This window comes from Chionomys nivalis, chromosome 3, assembly GCF_950005125.1.
Source record: "Chionomys nivalis chromosome 3, mChiNiv1.1, whole genome shotgun sequence".
Classification (NCBI taxonomy): domain Eukaryota; kingdom Metazoa; phylum Chordata; class Mammalia; order Rodentia; family Cricetidae; genus Chionomys; species Chionomys nivalis.
The window spans coordinates 53,592,057-53,611,284 of NC_080088.1; positions in this window are offsets into that span (position 1 = coordinate 53,592,057).

The following is a 19,228-nucleotide window of genomic DNA, read 5'->3' on the forward strand; positions in this document are numbered from 1 at the left end:
CTGCTTGTTTGTCCCAGCCACCCAGAACCAAAATAATCACACAAAAAACATATTATTTAAGTCACTGCTTGGCCCACTAGTTTTAGCTTCTTATTGACTAACTCTTACATATTAATTTAATCCATTTCTATTCATCTGTGTATAGCCACAGAGCTGTGGCTTACCGGCTAAAGCTCCAGCATCTGTCATTTGCAGGGCTACATGGTTTCTTTCTCACTCTACCTCCTTTCTCCCAGCATTCAGTTTAGTTTTCCCCACCTAGTTTTGTTACCTTATAGCTCTTCTATAGGTACAAAGCAGTTCCTTTATTAACCAATGGTAATCACAGCATACAGAAGGAAATCCTTCATCATTTTAAGTCAAGAATGTATTCATTACTGGTACTACCTAAAACAGCAAATCTTTCTAAGCTATATTTTGCAGTTTTTCTTTGTCATTCTTAGTGCTTCTGAATACAGCATGTATTGAATGGCTAATGCAAATAATAAAATACTGAACTATAAATATATTTACACTAACTTCACAGAAACTCTATAATGTTTCAAAAAACTTTGAGTTGAGTTATTTAATATTTATTCTAGTCACTGTAGAAGATTCAACTCATTCATATGTTTTTAAAAAACCAAATGACAGGCTATATTTAGGAGTGTTAAAAGTTCATAACAAATCATTGGGTTTGACTACACCACTTATGCTTATCTGGCTTGTACTCAATATTATCTAACTGCTTCATTCCTCAATTCTGGAAAAAATGCATCCTGTGTCTGAAGATTATTGTGAATAAGAAAATCGACCTTATATAAAAATATCTTAAAATGTTTCCATGCAATAAATCTCAAATCTAATTATTACCATTATGCTAAAAATTAAGACATCACTATAAAGAGCATATTGCACCCTTAAATACTTTACAAATGTTTATTAAACGAATTTGAAACCATATTACATTTCTTCCTGTAACTGTTAATTATTAATATTGTCATTTAACCATAAAACTAAAACTAAAATTTGTGGTAGAAAATTTTGTGTCACTGTTGGTTTCAACTTGGCTGTACTGTGAATTCTGCACACCATTATGTCATCACATGAAAGATAGGGCCTCTCTTTAATGACCTATGTTTCCTCCCATTGGTATATGCAAGCACTTCATACATTGCTCTTTTGGTCAATGCTGAATGAAAGAAGGTTACAAAAATATTGTTTTTAATTGTTAGCATTGTTGATATTTAACAATGATTATTCATACTGCAAGCCTTTAAACAGAAAGAGGAAAAAGCATGTCTGTCATCATTTTCACATCATCACCATTGGAAGTATAATTTTCTTCATCATCATTATTTTTATCTAGTTCTAATTCATTTTGCAATCTATCAGAAGTATAATTTTCTTCACCATTATTTTTTTATCTAGTTCTAATTCACTTTGAAATCTGAATTTTCAATTTCTAAACATACTAAAATATATTTTGTATATTTTTTCACTTACTGCTTTAGCATATTTTACAGCAGTGCCTCTCACTCATCTTGCTTTTATATGACATTCCATACATAACAAAAATAAATATTTAATTTATATGGTGACCTACATAAGTACTAAAGGATAGCAAATAACCTTTGAGGTAATTTTGTCATAAAATTTCATGAGAAATTTTTATTTTTGTAATGACTAAAGAGATTATAAACTTTGATTTCATCAACAAAACCAGCAAGATCATCATCACGCAGATTGCTTGGAAAAATGATTGTGCTGTAGAGTTTTTGTTTGCTTGTTTGTTTTTTATTTAGTAACTATTTGTTTTAATATTTAAGGTGACCAGCACCAAATTGCAGCAAAATGACTATTGTTTGCAAAAATGCCAAAGAAACTGTGTAGTCATCTAAAACCTCTTAAAAGGACACAGGATATTTTACAGCCTACGTTGGAAAGGTGTTCAAGTTCAACAAAATCAAACACATATGTGGGGACTGGAGACGTGACTCGACATTTAAAGCACAGGCTGCTCTTCCAGAGGACCTGTGTCCGACACCCAGCAAGCACAAGACATCTTAAACAACCTGTAACTCCAGTGCCAGAGATCCAATGCTATGATAGTAGGAAACAATCAACTCTGGAAGCTGTTCTCTGAACTGCAGGCATACACACGAACATGTATTCATGCACATAAAATAAATAAGTACATTAAAAAATAAATAAATAATTACAATGTTTAATGCGGATACCTGATAATGAACTTATGGGAAGCATAAAGAAGAGAATTTGCAAATGGAGTCCTGAAATTTAACCACCTGGAAGTTTGAGAAGAACAAGATAAGAATTGACGATTCGTTGGAAAACAAGTCTAATGGTGCCTGATGACCACATGGCACTTAGTCTTCAAAGAAGTCAGAGAAACAATTCAGCAACAAAGATAATGCTTAAAGATGAAAGGGATCATGGTAAACTCATATATATAACATCTGCTAAAGTTAAAAGCATACATGTCAAGTCAGGCAGTGGTGGTACGTGCCTTTAATATCAGTACTCAGGAAGCAGAGGCAAGCAGATCTCTCTGAGTTTGACGCCAACCTGGTTGAAAAGAGCTATCTGTAGGACAGCTAGGACGGTTTCCCAGAGAGACCCTGTCTCGAAAAACCAAAAACAAACAAACAAAGAAAAAACATACATGCCAAAATACATTGCATGAAAATATTTAATTAATAAAATACAAGTTCTTCATTTCAGTAATGCAACTCCTGGAATTTTTTACTAGAAATATAATGACCATAACTGAGGAAAAGACACATGGAATTTATCATAGAATAATATGAGAACAGTGGTTCTCAAACTTCCTAATGCTGTGACCCTTTAATGCAATTCCTCATGTTGTAATGACCCCCAACCATAAAATTTTGTCGTTGCTACTTCATAGTTGTAATTTTGCTATTGTTACAAATTGTAATGTAAGTACCTGATATGCAGGATATCTGATGTGTAAACCCTATGAGTCACAACCAATAAATGAAGAGATCTCTCTCTGTCTCTCTCTCTCTGTGTCTCTCTCTCTCTGTCTCTCTCTCTCTCTCTCTCAAACACACACACATACACACACACACACACACACAAGCACACATATACATTCAGGAATAAGTAAAGCTACCTACATATTGATGACCTGATTCTGTGAAGGTAAAGACTGTTCGTTGTATTTGGCATTTTTCATAGTCTTGCAGTTGCTAATTTTAAGCTAGCAGTATGATTTCACTAAATGCACAACTGAGGGAAAATTCACAGAAGGGTTCTCATGAGCCAGGACTGGAAGACTCCAACAATCCCGCAGGTGTGCTAAAGAAGCATTATCCACAATGTGGGAAACCAGATGGCCCTCCAGGGTGGGAAGTTAAGCTCCTCCTGTTTTTGATGAGTTTCATACAACATGCTCATAAATGAGAAAAGGGAGAAACAGAGCAGTGTAGACAGTGTATAGCCTTGTTTTTATTTATTTTAGACAAAGGCTAAACACGGGTTTACATGGATGTGTATGTGACTACCATGTAAGTGTGGAGGTATGTATAGACAGGAAGAGCCAGGATAAGAATAGATACTTTGTAGGTCAGAAGTGAAGAGGATGTGCGGTGAAGCTGGCAGGAAAGAAGAAAAATGGCCAGTGTATTGGTAAACTTAGTCGTGAACACCATGAAAATCGGCAGCAACCTTTCTGAAGACAGAAGACACTGATAGAAAGTGAAAACAGCCAGCAGTAGCTCAGAGCCACATCAGCACTGCTCCTTCAGACTGAGCTGGGGAGAACTTGAAGTGGGAATGCAGATTTTCCTCTTTTCATACGAATTAAACCTTAGGAAAGTTTCATTTGTAGAGCCAAAAAATACTAAATATTGATGCGTTCGTATGAATTAGTGCAATTTTAATAACATATAGAAATATGCTTTGTAAACAGCTGTCTCCTTAAATAAAAGTATTCTAAACACTCTAAATCCTAAAACAGGATGAACAAGAGGAGTTAAAACCAACAAATTGGATAGGCAGGTAGCTGGGCATACACTGAAGCTCAGAAAGGGGATTGAACCACCCTAATCATTGAATAACCTTTCAAATATTCCCACCATAATCAGTAAATAAATAAAATAGCATTTATACAGCTATCACCTGGGCCTGAGTTCCAGCTTTCTTACAAATACAAACAAACAAGCAACAGATCAACCAGGTGGCACAGTTGGGAATGTGTACACAGGACAGGTGGTAGGGCAGAGTGTCTCTCCAGTTCCAGGCTTTGTTCACGCAGATGTACATTTTGCTTATCACTTCATGAGACAACACACAAAATATACTTCCATAGAAGCTGACTGGGCATCTAGCCATTCTAAGGAGTAACACTATGATAGCTTACTTGCCGATGTTTTACAGGCCTTCGTGACTAATCAGACCTCTGGACTCCTCCGAGCTTTGGGGAACTTCATTTTAACTCTGTGATGCTTTGCATGATTCAAAACTTCATTCCTTCTGCATCCCTGAATGTCATTCTTTCATGTTTTCCATAATAAACAAACAGCCTACATCAATTTTGTACAACTGCATGCAGACATTTTCTGTCAAATGCTTTCTTTCTCTTCCACGTGCCAAGGAGTCCCATTTGTCTATTTGATACATTACATTGTGCTTCTATTTTTCATATTCCTCTTCACTGCGGCTTGTTCCAGGAAGGACAGTTGCCAAAGGAATTTGACAGCCTGGGGTGTCGGTAGACGAGAACGTATCTTCTGTGACTGGTGTTATGCAACTAAGCACAGCACTACGTGTCCATGTGCATGAACGAGCGCCTGTACTTCTGGGTGGTTAATGTGGAAAGCTGGAACAGCTTGCCTCAAGTGTCTCTGCAGAACAGACATTAGTGCTGAGCAACCCACACACGAGCACTCCTCGAAGTTTTTCAGCATGGCCAGCTTTCCTATTCAGTCCTCTCCCTACGGGAGAGCAAGAGCAGGATTAAGCAGTAAGAGGGTGCATGGAGCAAGAAATATTTTATTCCATGAAATGAGGTAAAGATGGTTCTTCACGGACAGGATTAGAGAAATTGGTCGGAAAAAAAAATCCTCCAGGCTCTTCCAGAGTAAGAAGTTGAAATCTATGTTCTGCTTACTACTTACTAATACTAACTTCTCCCATAGAAATGGGGGGGGAGGGGCTGGTGTCTTTGGGAATTCTATGACCTTTTCTGTTACTGGAACACTAATTCCATTGTGAAATGTCTAGGTTGCAGTTTATACTCAACACTAAGTTTCAAATACTGCCTTTCCCAATTTTTTCTCTGTGACTTGCACTAGACACACATTGTACTTTCTTAGTCTGACCATTGTTCTCATTTTATTCTATCACTCTGAGACAGGTTTTCTTTGTGTAGTATTGGCTTTCATGGAATTCATTCTGTAGACCAGGCTGGCCTCGAATTCAGGGATCTATCATTTCTTTTTGTTAAATCTGTACAGTTTGCTCTGAATTAGCCAGAAATTTATATTCTATCTCAGAATTCTCTCTTTGGCTGCTCTAATCCATACATTAAGAGTTTTATAAGAGTGTGGTTGAGCATCTTTTATCTCCAAATATATTGGAGCAGAGTGTGTCATATCTGGGATATTTTTGGATTCTGGAATATGTGAGAGTACATTATTCGGTATCTTGGAGGTGGGCCCATGTGTAAACAGAATTGTTCATGCCCACTCCCTCCACATATCCTTATATCCTGAAAGTCATTTGACGCCATCTTCTTAGTGCACCTGTATCCTGAACTGTCAGATGAGATCAGGGATAGAAGTTTTAGGGAGGTTTAGCACATCTTTACTGAGTTTTTGAACTCTAGTTTTTCAATTATTAATGTTTAACTGGTGAATAAAATGGAAGCTACAATAGTTTTTTTTTGTGTTATTGTCCCTTGCAATGCTTTTTCCTGTGTATTCTAATTCTTGTGGGATGAGTGTTTAGTACTTCTTCCTCTGTCTCTTGGAAGAATTTATTCATGCTTAGTCAAATTTCTTTTGAAATTTCCTTAGTTTCCTTTGAAGATTTTCAGGGTTTCTTCATATATTGCCTGATTATCGTTTATCTTCTTATCCTCAGAGACATTTACATTGTAGCAGACACTTGTACATGGATCCTGACACCTTACCAAGACCTTGCAGGAAGCACCAATGCCAAATAAACCTTTAAATTGGGTTTGGCCTTTCACCAACATGCAGCGCAGATTCTAACTACGGTTTATCTTGAATGACTCCTTCCATGATTTTGAAGTAGAGAGCTTTGGCCAGAGTACAACTCCTCTGTCCTCATTTATAAGTGTGGCAGCCCATTCCTGATTCTGTCTGTTTGGGGTGGAGAGTCATTCCACTTCCTTTTCACAATTCAGGCCAGGAACTAAAATCTGGGTCTTTAGTGTCAAAGGAGCCACTCGGAGTATGATCTAAGCTAGAACACGTCAGTATGTATCAGGAAGAGCAGGGTCCCTAGTTTCCGAATTAGCAAAAGTTCAGAAAGATTCCTGATCAGAGAAATGGGACCTTGTTGTCAAAGAAGGTATTGAACAGATACAAATTAGGAATCTGTGGCCCTGTAACCAGAATTATGATGTTGTGTGACAAGCTGTTGAACTTCCACACTTAAATTACCCACTATGCATGTTTGAGAGCCTGGGGCAAGCTTTCCAACAAATAGAGGATGAATGCATGCCTCTACTTTTCCAGGAAGATTGGCAAAAAAGGAAAGGAATGACGCGGGCTATTTGCTAGCATGTTGTGTTCACATGTTGTTGTTTTTGCTTTTATTTCTACCAAAGAGAGAAAGTAAGTAATAGAAATGCTTGTATAATAACTTAATATTCTGTTACTGTATTCCATTTGGGTGTCTACATAAATGCTCAACAAGAAACATGGAAATGGCTTGTCGCAAGATTGCCTAACCCTAAACATATTTTTCTTAATATCCACAAGTTGACTGGTCCCAAAAGTTTCATCATTATAAGTATTGTTTTGTTTTCCAAGACAGGGCTTCTCTGTGTAACAAACGTAACTGTCTTGGAATCAGCTTTTATAGGCCAGGCGGGCCTCAAATTCACAGAGATCAACCAGCCTCTGCCTCCCAAGTACTGGGATTAAAGGCATAGGCCACCACCACCCAGCTTTAAGTATTGATAACTGTATTCAGTCTTCATCGCTAGTTTTCATATTGACTTCTCATGTTTTCCTACAGTAATTTGGGTCACAAAAAAAAAAGAAAGAGAAGGGGGCCATATGGAATTAAACATTTCGAGTTAAAGACAAGAACTGAGTGCTTTTATCTAGGCATGGCAATTCAAAGTAGAGAATCCATAGAATGCCTTTGAGATTTGGAAGCTGTGTGACTGAGGCAGCTTTGGAATGTGGATGCCAGGAACCTGGTGCAAACCAGCTTGTAAAGGAGCAGATCCCATGGCTTGAGATGAGACCTTGCTTTGGCACCCTTGAGGATTCTCTTTCCTATTGCCTGTGATTTCGTCAGACCTGGGCTACTGATCAAAAGAGATGCTACCCAACAAGTTGCAACTGGTAAAATCCTGGAGAGGAAGAAATACTGAGTCTCCCATATCAGCTACTATGTCAGTACAAGACTGACCAGCTTATCCAAGACCGTACATGTTTCCAACTTGACCTTGTTGTCGTCTTTAAATAAACTTAATGTCACATTCAAAGATGTGCTTCATTATGATATTTTCATATATATGCGTATGTATGAAAATTTGTTCTTGTTTATCCTTCTTCCTGTCTTTTTCTAGATCTCTAATCCCCTCCTATACCATTAAGACCTCTCCTGACTTTATCTTCTCTCTACTTTCATGACTTACATACACACACACGGGGGGGGGGGAGAGAAAATTAAATCCCTTCAGTTAATATAATGAACTCAAGTTTGTCCATTTTCTTGTAAATGTCACTATTACATTTCTTTTTAATGTCCAGAAAGAACCAATTTCATGATGACTGTGTACTACATATGCTTTAAATACACATTGCTTGATGGCTGTAAGGTCGATTCTATTTCTGAACTATTGTGAGAAATGCTGCAGTAAACATGGATGTGCATGGATCCATCTCCTCCAGTCCTATGCTCTAAAGTACAGGATCTATTTTTGTCAGCTGTCCTGAAGAAAAGATGCAGTTTTCTAAAAGAAGACAATACTACCCAGGATATTCTAATGAGTCCTACATTACAGTAAAGATTCTGGTGTTCTACATTAGACTCCATCCAAATCCTTTATACATTTGATCAAACTTAGTCATTGTTACTGCCCATGAGATAAGTGCTACTGGCACTGCATTTTTTTTGTTGAAATTAAAGTTCAGAGAGGCAAAGAATTATCCATCTTTAACACCTGAAAATCAAGGACTAAAGCCACAGTTGAAGCCATGTATTATGGCTCTGCCCTCTGAGCTGTATTGCTGGACTGTGGATCAGTGAAGTCACAGATAATGAAGGCTTTTTTTTCTTGTTGCCACTAACAGTAAGGGAGTTCTCATGCCAAAAGTTCCCTTTTTGGTACCTCCAACTATTCATGATTTTCCAAAGCGTACATTCGGCTGGAATATACCACACTACTTCTCACATTTAATCAGGAAAACTACCAAGACCAAGAAGATCTAATATACTGTGACACCCTTCCTCTTTCATAAATCAAGACTTTCTTTCTAGTGTCTCGAGGAATTAAAAACCAGAGAAATCTCCCTTCATAGAAATAGGGGTGAAAAAATAAGCACACAAATTTCCAACTCTCTCCTCCTTAACTTCTGGCACACCTGCTTGAACCAAAAGGGAGAATGGAGTTGTCGGCTTTTGCACTCTTTCATATGGTAACCTGGCAGACTGGAACACTTCCCGACCATCTGAGAAATGCTCTGGTGTCTAGCCATTTCACTATTTTACTTATTTTGGTGAACAGGGGTGTCTCCGGAATAACAGAGAATATGAGGTATGGAGGCTAAAAGAGTCAAAGTCCAGCTGCATGAATCTCATCATTACACCCATGCTATTCTATTCAAATTCAAGAAGTATGATTTAGTCCTAACAATTATTTCAATCTCATATTGTGTGTGTCCTGTGCTAAGCAATGGATACTGAGTCCAGGGAATTGAAGGTCTCATCCAGAGAGGGTGCAAAGTCACAGATAAAGTCTTTATGTGAGGGGACCTTGCTTACTGCTTATTTTCTCCATGACTTTTCACTGCCTCAGATGCAAAGTGGTACACAAGGTAGAATTATCTAGAATATAAATAATGCTATGCAAAAGGAGTTTATCAGTTGAGGGCTCAAACCACAGCAGATTGATAAGTAATACATTGTGAAATGGTAAGTTACAAACAGTCTGTTATACCAGGGAATTATTTAAGAGCAATGGAGATTTCTCCTTCCTTTCTTCTTACAAATGTATGAGAGTCTAAAAGCAAAATGTAGTGCTGTTTCAAAACTGTAGATTATAGATTCAAATGTCAAGAATTTAGTGCTTATAGGCCTAGGTGGTTCCATGTGCATGTAATCCCAGAACATAAGAGAGAGAGGTAGGAAGAGTGTTGTAAGTTGAAAGCCAGTCTGCTCTACAAAGTGAGTTCCAGGATAGCCAGGGCTACAGAGCAAAAGACTGTCTGAAATAAATAAGTAGTATAGCTCTGCTCCCATCAGTGGTAAAGACTTCTGTCACTTCATCCAAAATACAAAACACAGCACAGTCAGAGCATTCACTATGGAACCATATAGTTTTACTACCAGGTTTTAAAACAAAAACTATTCAATGAACTATAATAATATTACACGGAGTTAATTTTCTTTTTATGGATTTTTATAGATTTTTTTTTATTGAAAAAAAATTTTCCGCCTCCTCCCCGCCTCCCATTTCCCTCCCCCTCCTCCTGCCCCTCTCCCCCTCCCCCCACTCCTCTTCTCCTCCCTCTCCAGCCCTAAGAGCAGTCAGGGTTCCCTGCCCTGTGGAAATTCCAAGGTCCTTCCCACTCCATCCAGGTCTAGGAAGGTGAACATCCAAACTGTCTAGGCTCCCACAAAGCCAGAACATGAAGTAGGATCAAAACTCCATGCCATTGTTATTGAACTCTACATTTTCTACCGTCTACTCCCTGCCTCTTCACTACCCTTCAACCTCTCCCAAAGTTCCATGCTCCCAATTTACTCAGGAGATCTTGTCTTTTTCTGCTTCCCATGTAGATTAGATCCATATATGTCTCTTTTAGGGTCCTCATTGTTGTCCAGTTCTCTGGGATTGTGATTTGTAGGCTAGTTTTCTTTGCTTAATGTTTTAAAAACATGCATGAGTGAGTATATATGATAATTGTCTTTCTGGGTTTGGATTACCTCACTCAAAATGATGTTTTCTAGTACATTCATTTGCCAGCAAATTTCAAGATGTCGTTATTTTTTCCTGCTATGTAGTACTTCATTGTGTAAATGTACCACATTTTCATTATCCATTCTTCAGTCGAGGGGTATTTAGGTTGTTTCCAGGTTCTGATTATGACAAAAAATGTTGCTATGAGCATAGTGGAGCACATGTCCTTGTGGCATGACTAAACACCCTTTGAATATATACCCAAAAGTGGTATTGCTGGGCCTTGAAGAAGGTTGTTTACTAATTTGCTGAGAAATCACCACACTGATACCCAAAGCGGCTGTACTAGCTTGCACTTTCATCACCAAAGGAGGAGTGTTCCCTTTACCCCACATCCTCTCCAGCATAAGTTGTCATCAGTGTTTTTGATCTTGGCCATTCCTACAGGTGTAAGATAGAATCTCAGAGTTGTTTTGATTTGCATTTCTCTGATTACTCAGGGTGTTGAGCATTTCCTTAAGTATATTCCATTCATTTTAGATTCTTCTGTTGAGAGTTCTCTATCTCAGTCTGTACTCCATTTTTTATTAGATTATTTGTTCATTTTAAGACCAATTTTTTTTAGTGTTTTGTATATTTTGGAGATCAGACCTCTGTCTGATGTGGGGTTGGTGAAGATCTTTTCCCATTCTGTAGGCTGTCGTTTTGTCTTATTGACCGTGTTTTTGCTTTACAGAAGCTTTTCCATTTCAGGAGGTCCGATTTATTGTTTCTCTCAGTGTGTATATGCTACTGGGGTTATATTTAGGTAGTGGTCTCCTATGCCAATGCATTCAATGCTTTCTCTTCTGTGAGGTTCAGTGTGGCTGGCTTTATGTTGAGGTCTTTGATCCATTGGGACTTGAGTTTTGTGCATGGTGATAGATATGGATCTATTTTTATTCTTCTACATATTGATATCCAGTTATGCCAGCACCATTTGTTAAATATGCTTTCTTTTTTCCATTTGATATCTTTTGCTTCTTTGACAAAAATTAGGTGTTTGAAAGTGTGTGAATTAATATCTGGGTCTTTGATTTGGTTCCATTGGTCCTCCTGTCTGTTTTTTTGCCAATACCAGGCTGTTTTCAGTACTGTAGCTCTATGGTAGAGTTTGAAGCCAGAGATTTTGATGTCTCCAGAAGTTCTTGTTTTATATGATTGTTTTAACTATCCTAGGTTTTTTGCTTTTCCATATGATGTTGAGTACCATTCTTTCAAGCTCTGTGATGAATGTTACTGGGATTTTGATGGGCATTGCATTTAATCTGTAGATTGGTTTTGTTAAGATTGTACTATGTTAATTCTACCTACCCAAGAGTATGGGAGATCTTTCCACTTTCTGGTGTCTTCTTCAATTTCTTCGAAGATTTAAAGTTCTTGTCATATAAGTCTTCCACTTGTTTGGTTAGAGTTACTCTGAGATATTTTATGCTATTTGTGGCTATTTTGTAGAGTGATGTATCTCTGATTTCATTCTCAGCCCATTCATCATCTGTGTACATGAGGACTACTGATTTTTTTTTTAGTTAATCTTGTATTTTGTTACATTACTGAAAGTGTTTATGAGTTGTAGAAGTTTTTTGGTATAATTCTTGGGGTCGCTTATGTAAACTATTATATCATCAGCAAATAGTGAGAGTTGATTTCTTTTCCAATTTTTATCCACTTAATCTCATTTTGTTGTCTTCTTGTTCAAGCTAGGACCTTATCTTGTTCCTGATTTCAGTGGGATAACTGTGAGTGTCTCTCTTTTTAGTTTGAGGCTGGCTGTTGGCTTGTTGCATATTGTCTTTATTATGTTTAGGTATGTTTCTTGTATCCTTGCTCTCTCCAAGACCTTCATCATAAAGGGATGTTGCATTTTGTCGAAAGCTTTTTCAGAATCTAATGAGATGATCATGTGGCTTTTATTTTTCAGGTTGTTTATACTGTGAATTACTTTGACAGATTTTTATATGTTGAACCACCCTGAATCTTTGGAATGAAACTGACTACATCATGGTGGATGATGGTTCTGATGTCTTCTTGGATTCTATTTGTCAGTATTTTATTGAGTATTTTGCATCAATATTCATGAATGAGATTGGTCTCTTTTTTAGTCATGTGTTTTGTGGTTTGGATATCAGTGTAATTTTAGCCTCATAAAAAGAGTTTGGCAGTGTTCCTTCTGTTTCTATTGTGTTTGACAATTTGAGGAGAATTGGTAGTAGTTCTTTGAAAATCTTCTAGAATTCTGAGTTGAAACCATCTGGTTCTGGGCTTTTATTTTTTTGGTTGGAAGACTTTTGATGACTATTTCTATTTCTTCAGCAGTTAAAAGTCTGTTTAATTTGCTTATCTTGTCTTAATTTAATCTGGCAAGTGATATTTATCCAGAAAGATGTCTATTTCCTTTAAGTTTTCCAATTTTGTGGAATACAGGTTTTCGAAATATGACCTGTTGATCCTCTGTATTTCCTCCAAGTCTGTTGATATGTTCCTCCTTTTATTTCTAATTTTGTTAATTTGGATAATCTCTCTCTACCTTTTGATTAGTTAGGATAGACATTTTTCTATTTTGTTGATTTTCTTGAAGAACCAACTCTTTGTCTCATTGATTCTTTGTATTTTTTTTCTTTATTTCTATTTTGTTGAGTTCAGCTCTCAATTTGATTATTTTCTGCCATCTAGTTCTCTTGGGTGAGTTTACTTCTTTTTCTTCTAAAGTTTTCAAAAGTTAATTCACTATTGTGGGATTTTTCTAGCTTCTTCATGTAGGCATTTAGTGCTATGAAATTTACTCTTAACACTGCTTTCATTGTGTCCCATAAATTTGGGTATGTTGTGCCATCATTTTCACTGAATTTTAAGAAGTCTTTAATTTCTCCCTTTATTTCTTTCTTGACCCATTGATGATTCAGGTGAGGATTGTTTAATTTCCATGTGTGTACGGGGGCTTTCTGGAATTAGTATTGCTGTTGAATTCGAGTTTTAAAGCATGGTTATCTGATAAGATACATTGGGATACTCCAAATTTTTTTGTATCTGTTGGGGTTTGTTTTCTTACTGTATATGTATGTGGTCAATTTTTCAGAAGGTTCCATGAGGTGCTGAGAAGGTATATTCTTTTATGTTTGGATGGAATGTTCTATAGATGTCTGTTAAGTCCATTTGAATCACAACGTCTGTTAGTTCCCTTATTTTTCTGTTAATTTTTTGTCTGACTGACCTGTCCTGTGGTGACAGGGGAGTGTTGAAGTCTCCCACTATTAGTGTGTGGAGTTTAATGTATGTTTTAAGCTTTAGAAGCGTTTCTTTCATATATGAGTGTGCCCTTGTATTTGGGGCATAAATGTTCAGTATTGAGATTTCCTTATGATGATTTTTTTTTCTGTGACTAACATGAAGTGTCCTTCTTTGTCTCTTTTGATTGATTTTAGTTTGAAGTCTATGGTGCTGTATATTAGGATACCTATACCAGCTTGTTTCTTCGGTCCATTTGAGTGGAATTTTTTCCCAAACCCTTTACTCTAAGGCAATGTCTGTCTTTGAGGTTGAGATGTGTATGTTGTATGCAGCAGAAGGATGGATTCTGTTTTCATATACAATCTGTTAGCCTGTGTCTTTTCATAAGTGAGTTGAGTTCATTTATATTAAAAAATATTAATGACCAGTGATTGCTATCTCCTGTTAATTTAGTTTTCATTGTTGATGATTTTAATTTGTGTGTTTTTCCCTTCTTTGGGATTTGCTGCTGTGAGATCCTCAGTTGTCTGTGTTTTTTGTTGATGTAGCCAATTTTCTTGGGTTGGAGTTTTTCTTCTAGTACTATGTGTAGGACTGGATTTGTGGCTAGGTATTGGTTAAATGTGGTTTTGTCATGGAATATCTTGTTTTGTCCTTCTACGGTGATTGAAAGTTTTGCTGGCTATAGTAGTCTGTGCTGGCATCCTTGGTCTCTTAATGTCTGCATGACATTTGACCCCGGCCTTCTGGCTTTCATTTTCTCCAATGAGAAGTCAGGTGTAATTCTGAGAGGTCTGCCTTTATATGTTACTTGACCTTTTTCCTTTGCAGCTCTTAATATTCTTTCTTTATTCTGTATGTTTAGTGTTTTGATTATTATGTGGTGAGGGGACCTTTTTTTTGATCCAGTCTATTTAGTATTCTGTATGCCTCTTGTATCTTCATAGGCATATCTTTCTTTAGGTTGGGAAAGTTTTCTTCTATGATTTTGTTAAATATTTTCTGTGCTTTTGAGTTGAACTTATCCTTCTTCTATACCTATTACTCTTAGGTTTGGTCGTTTAATGGTGTCCCATATTTTCTGGATACTTTGTGTTAAGCTTTTGTTAAATTTAATGTTTTCTTTGACTGGTGAGCCTATTTCCTCTATTGTATCTTCAGTGCTTGAAATTCTATCTTCCATCTCTTGTATTTTCCTATTTATGTTTGCATTTGTGGTTTCTGATCACTTTCTCATGATTTCTGTTTCTATAATTCCCTCGGCTTGTATTTTCTTTATTGTCGCTATTTCAGTTTTCAGGTCTTGAATAGTTTCTTTGATAAGTTTGATTTATTTTTCTTGGTTTTATTTAAGGGATTTGCTGATGTCTTCCAATTTTTTGTTTGTCTTTTCCTCCATTTCTTTGAGGAAATTTCTCTTTCCTCTTGAAGAGTCTCAAACATTCTCCTGAAGTTATTTTGAGGTCATTTTCTTCTGCATCACCTATATTTGCTTGTTCAAGTCTTGCTGTTGTAGGGTCTCTAGTTTTTTACTGGTGTCATCTTGCTCTTTGTGGTGTTGTGTGTGTTCTTACCTAGTCTACTCATCTTTTACTCTAATTGGTGTGGTTGGGGCTATCTGTGACGCTGGTGATTAATCTTCTAGGTGCCAGTAGATCCAAGGTTCAGATGGTTGTTCCTCATGATACAGTCAGTGCCATGGTTCTAGTTACCCCATTGATCACTCTGTGTTCCTGGGGGTTGCTTAGTCCTCCCAGGATTTGCCCGGCTCCCATGGAATTTGTTGTCTCAGGCTTTCTCTCACTACATTGCCAGCTCAGACCTGTTTCCATAAATGCCTCTTGTCTGAATCTGCTCCTGTGAAGGTCCCTGGCTTGGAGTTCATCCTGCAAAGGTCTCTGGCTCTGAAATTCTCCCTTGGAGGTCCCAGACTCGGGTAAGCCCAGACCCGCAGAGGACCTGGCTCAGGCCTACTCCCTCAGTGGTCCCAGCCAGATGCTCAACCCTCAGAGGTTTCTAGTTCCTGCCTACTCTCTCAAAGGTCCCAGGCCAATGCTTGTCCCACAGAAGTCCTGGCTCAAGCCTAGTTCCTTGGAGGTCCCAGACTCATGCCCAGACCTGCAGGGGTCCTGTCTTAGGTTTACTCCCTCAAAGGTCCCAGATTCATGCCCCAACCCACAACAGTCTGTGGCCCACACACTCAACAGCTGCTCCCCTGCTCCTGCTCTTGTGGAGTTTTATGTCCCAGGTCTGCTCCAGCCCAAGTAGCTGGCTCACACCTGTCTCTGCAAGTGTCCCTGGTCTGGATCTGCTCCTATGGAGCTTGCTGTTTCAGGCCTGCTCTGGCCTAGGTTGCTGACCCAGTCCTGCTTCCGCAAATGTCCCTGGTCTAGATCTGCTCCTGCTCCTGTTGTGTTCACCTCCCAAGGCCTGCTCTGACCCAGGGCACTGGCTCAGTACTGTTATTGTGGAGTTCGCTGCCTCAAACCTGCTCTGGCTGAGTTAATTTTCTTAATATCAGTCATGTAATGTAATGAATGTATGGTCTGTTTTAATATCAATATTTTTTCAATATTATTTCTCAGTAGCAGTTCTAATTGTCATACTGTATACAACTCTGGGAAACAACTGTTTGACACCATCTTCCTAATTCCCTTCAAACTGAATTAAAGTACACAATCAGATCTTACAATCACTAATATGTGTTATTTCCAAAGAATAAACCTTCAAACTCCTTGAAGGTCCCTTAATTTGCTAGCTTTATGTACTTCAATGGACTAAAGGCAAAAATTCTGATTAGTGTCTATTTTACAGACACTTGCAGAGATAAATTGACATGACTTTATTTCTGTTATCTCTGACCATGTATTTCTTCCTTTCTCTGTATAGGTGGTCAAAGCAATAATAGTTAACATTTATTGAGTATTTATTGCATATTATCATTATTATCTCTTTCCATCTTCATAACTGTGAGTTCAATGCTATTTTCATTGTTCCTTGTTATAGATAAGGGAGTACAGCTATAGAGCAGCTAAATGGCTTGCTTAGGGGGCCACATCTCATAAGCAGAAAAATGAAGGTTCAAATCCTACCAACCTAATTTAATTCAGTCTTTTTACAGTTCTATGAATCTAATCATGAGAGAAAAAGACAGAATATGAAGCACAACAGTCTGTTATTCTGCACAAAGAAAATACCTCTTTTACTTTTTAGAATATACAGGGACGATTCTCTGACACCTTATCCCCTAATAGCTATTTTCACTGCCATTACCTTGTACCCTTCCATTTTAAGCCCCCCTACATTCTTACCACTAAGCCCACAAATATGCTTGTCTTTCCAATAAAAATATATTCTCATTACTGCATTAGCTTCTTTCAAGAACCATCTAAAGTCCTCTTTCTCATATCCAAAATTGCCAGAAAGTAAGTTGCATTTCTTTTCTTTCCTTTCCTTTCTCTTTATGCTAACATTATTGCACTGTGCTGACATTGTCTATATATGTGTCCCCTTAACTAAGGAAAACATTCAATCTCATTTTTCTTTTATTTCAAACAATTTTTAATTGATTTTTTTGGAATTTCACCCCAATTTCACTCATTTCCCAGTTCCTCCATATCCTTCCTGTACCCTTATAGCACCTTCCCCCAAAGGAAAACTTAAAAAGAAATAATAAATATAAAAAACAAGAAACACAAATAAAAATATTAATTAAAAAACAAACAAAAGAGCAAACACTTCGCTCCTCCACCTTTCCTGCCTCTCCATCATATCTTTATTCCTCTTAGTGGCATTGGGAGCTGCTCTGTATCAAGCAGTGTACCCTTTTGTCTAGACAACTTCACTAGCAAAAGTTAATTATGTAATGTGTTGCTGCTCAGGTTCAAAGCCTCTAGCTTCTGGTACACCATCAATACCAGATCTGCATGGAAATTCTCCTCTTGGCTACTGTTGCCCCAAGTCATGGAGATCCTGCTGCTATGGTTCTGCAGGACCAGTCCCTTCATGTTCCAGCAGGTTATAGATGGAGTAGATATTGGGGAATGCCAGCTGAAAGCCCTGGTATTAGATGAGTTGGTCAGTCCAGGCAGCTGGCAATACCACCTCAGGTGAGCATCAGAGTCAACTCTCCTACCCTTTTGGTGAGAGGTAGGGGCAGTTTTTACAAGTGTCGGAGGGCAGCTTTTCTATGGGGGATGGGACCAGATCTCCCTAGCATGGGTCATAAGGGTCCGTGTTTCTCAAGGCCCATGAGGGAAGGGGTTGGCTCCCCTGTGAGGGTCAGCTCCTACCCAGGTCATTGAGGAGCAGTACCACCTCAGCATAGCCCTCATACTTCAATACATGGTTCAACATGTGGTTCTCATGGCCCCTGTGGTAACATGGGCAATGGACATCAGCACGGACCACAGCTGCAACCGAACCACTGACCCAGACATGGCCATCAGTAACAACTTGGGTACAATGTTACCATGACCCCAGGTGGCAACTCAGGCCTCTCAGATCGGCATGGGCCAAGCAGAAGCATGGTCCTAGGATTCTACCATGGCCCCAAGTGTTAGCCCAGAACCTGGGCATCTTCATGGTTTTGGTGGTAACAAGAGCCACAGACATCAACACAGACCCTGACTGAGAAAGGGCCTAGAACTCAGATATGTTCCTTGGCAGCAGCACAGCTCTGACAACACCATGGCCTTGGGTGGCAGTGCAGGTCACTCAGATTGCCATGGCCCCAGCAGTGGCATGTCTCTTGGACTCCAACATGGTCACAAGTGTTGGCCCAGAACCTGGGCATCCTTGCGGCTCTTGGTGGCAACACAGACAATGGACATCATCAACACAGACCCAGGATGAGGTGGTACCACTGACACAAACAATGCCATTAGTATTTGCCTGGGCCTGTATGCCAGTATCACCATGGCCCTGGGTGGCAGTACAAACTTCTCAGACTGGCATGGATCCAGCATCAGCGAAGTCACTGGACACTAGCATGGGCCTGGGTGGCAGCACAGAAACTTAGCATCATTCAGCCTTTGATGGTAACAGGTCCCATGGATATCAGCACAGACCCTGGCTGTGGAAGGGTCACAGACCCAGACAAGGCCTTAGGCTATGGGTGGCCATGCAGGGCACTCTTTTATCTGTATGGCCCTAGTAGCAGCATGATCCTCAGATACAGTATGGCCTCAGGTTCAGCCCAGACTCCAGGCATCCACAAAACCTTTGGCGGTAACAAGAGCCACAGACATCAATTCAGACATTGGCTGTGACAGGGCCACAGACCCAGACATGGCCTTTGGCAGCAGCCCAGTCCCAGATGTCACCATGGCCCCAGGTTGCAAGCAGGCCTCCCACATTAGCACAGACTTGTCTCTTCAGGCATATCTCCTTTCACAGGACAGGAGCAATTTTGCCTCTCTCTCCCATACCTCACCATAGATTTGCTCACCAGAATGGCACTCAAATGCTCATGGTTTCTTCTATCCATCCAGGTCAAAAGGCCTCAGCTGAGCATGTGGGTGTCCCTCACCTTCCAGTCCTAGCAGTGCTGGGCAGGCCTGTGTTCTCTTCTACTCACCCAGGGCAAGCAGGCAGGATACATTTTTAACT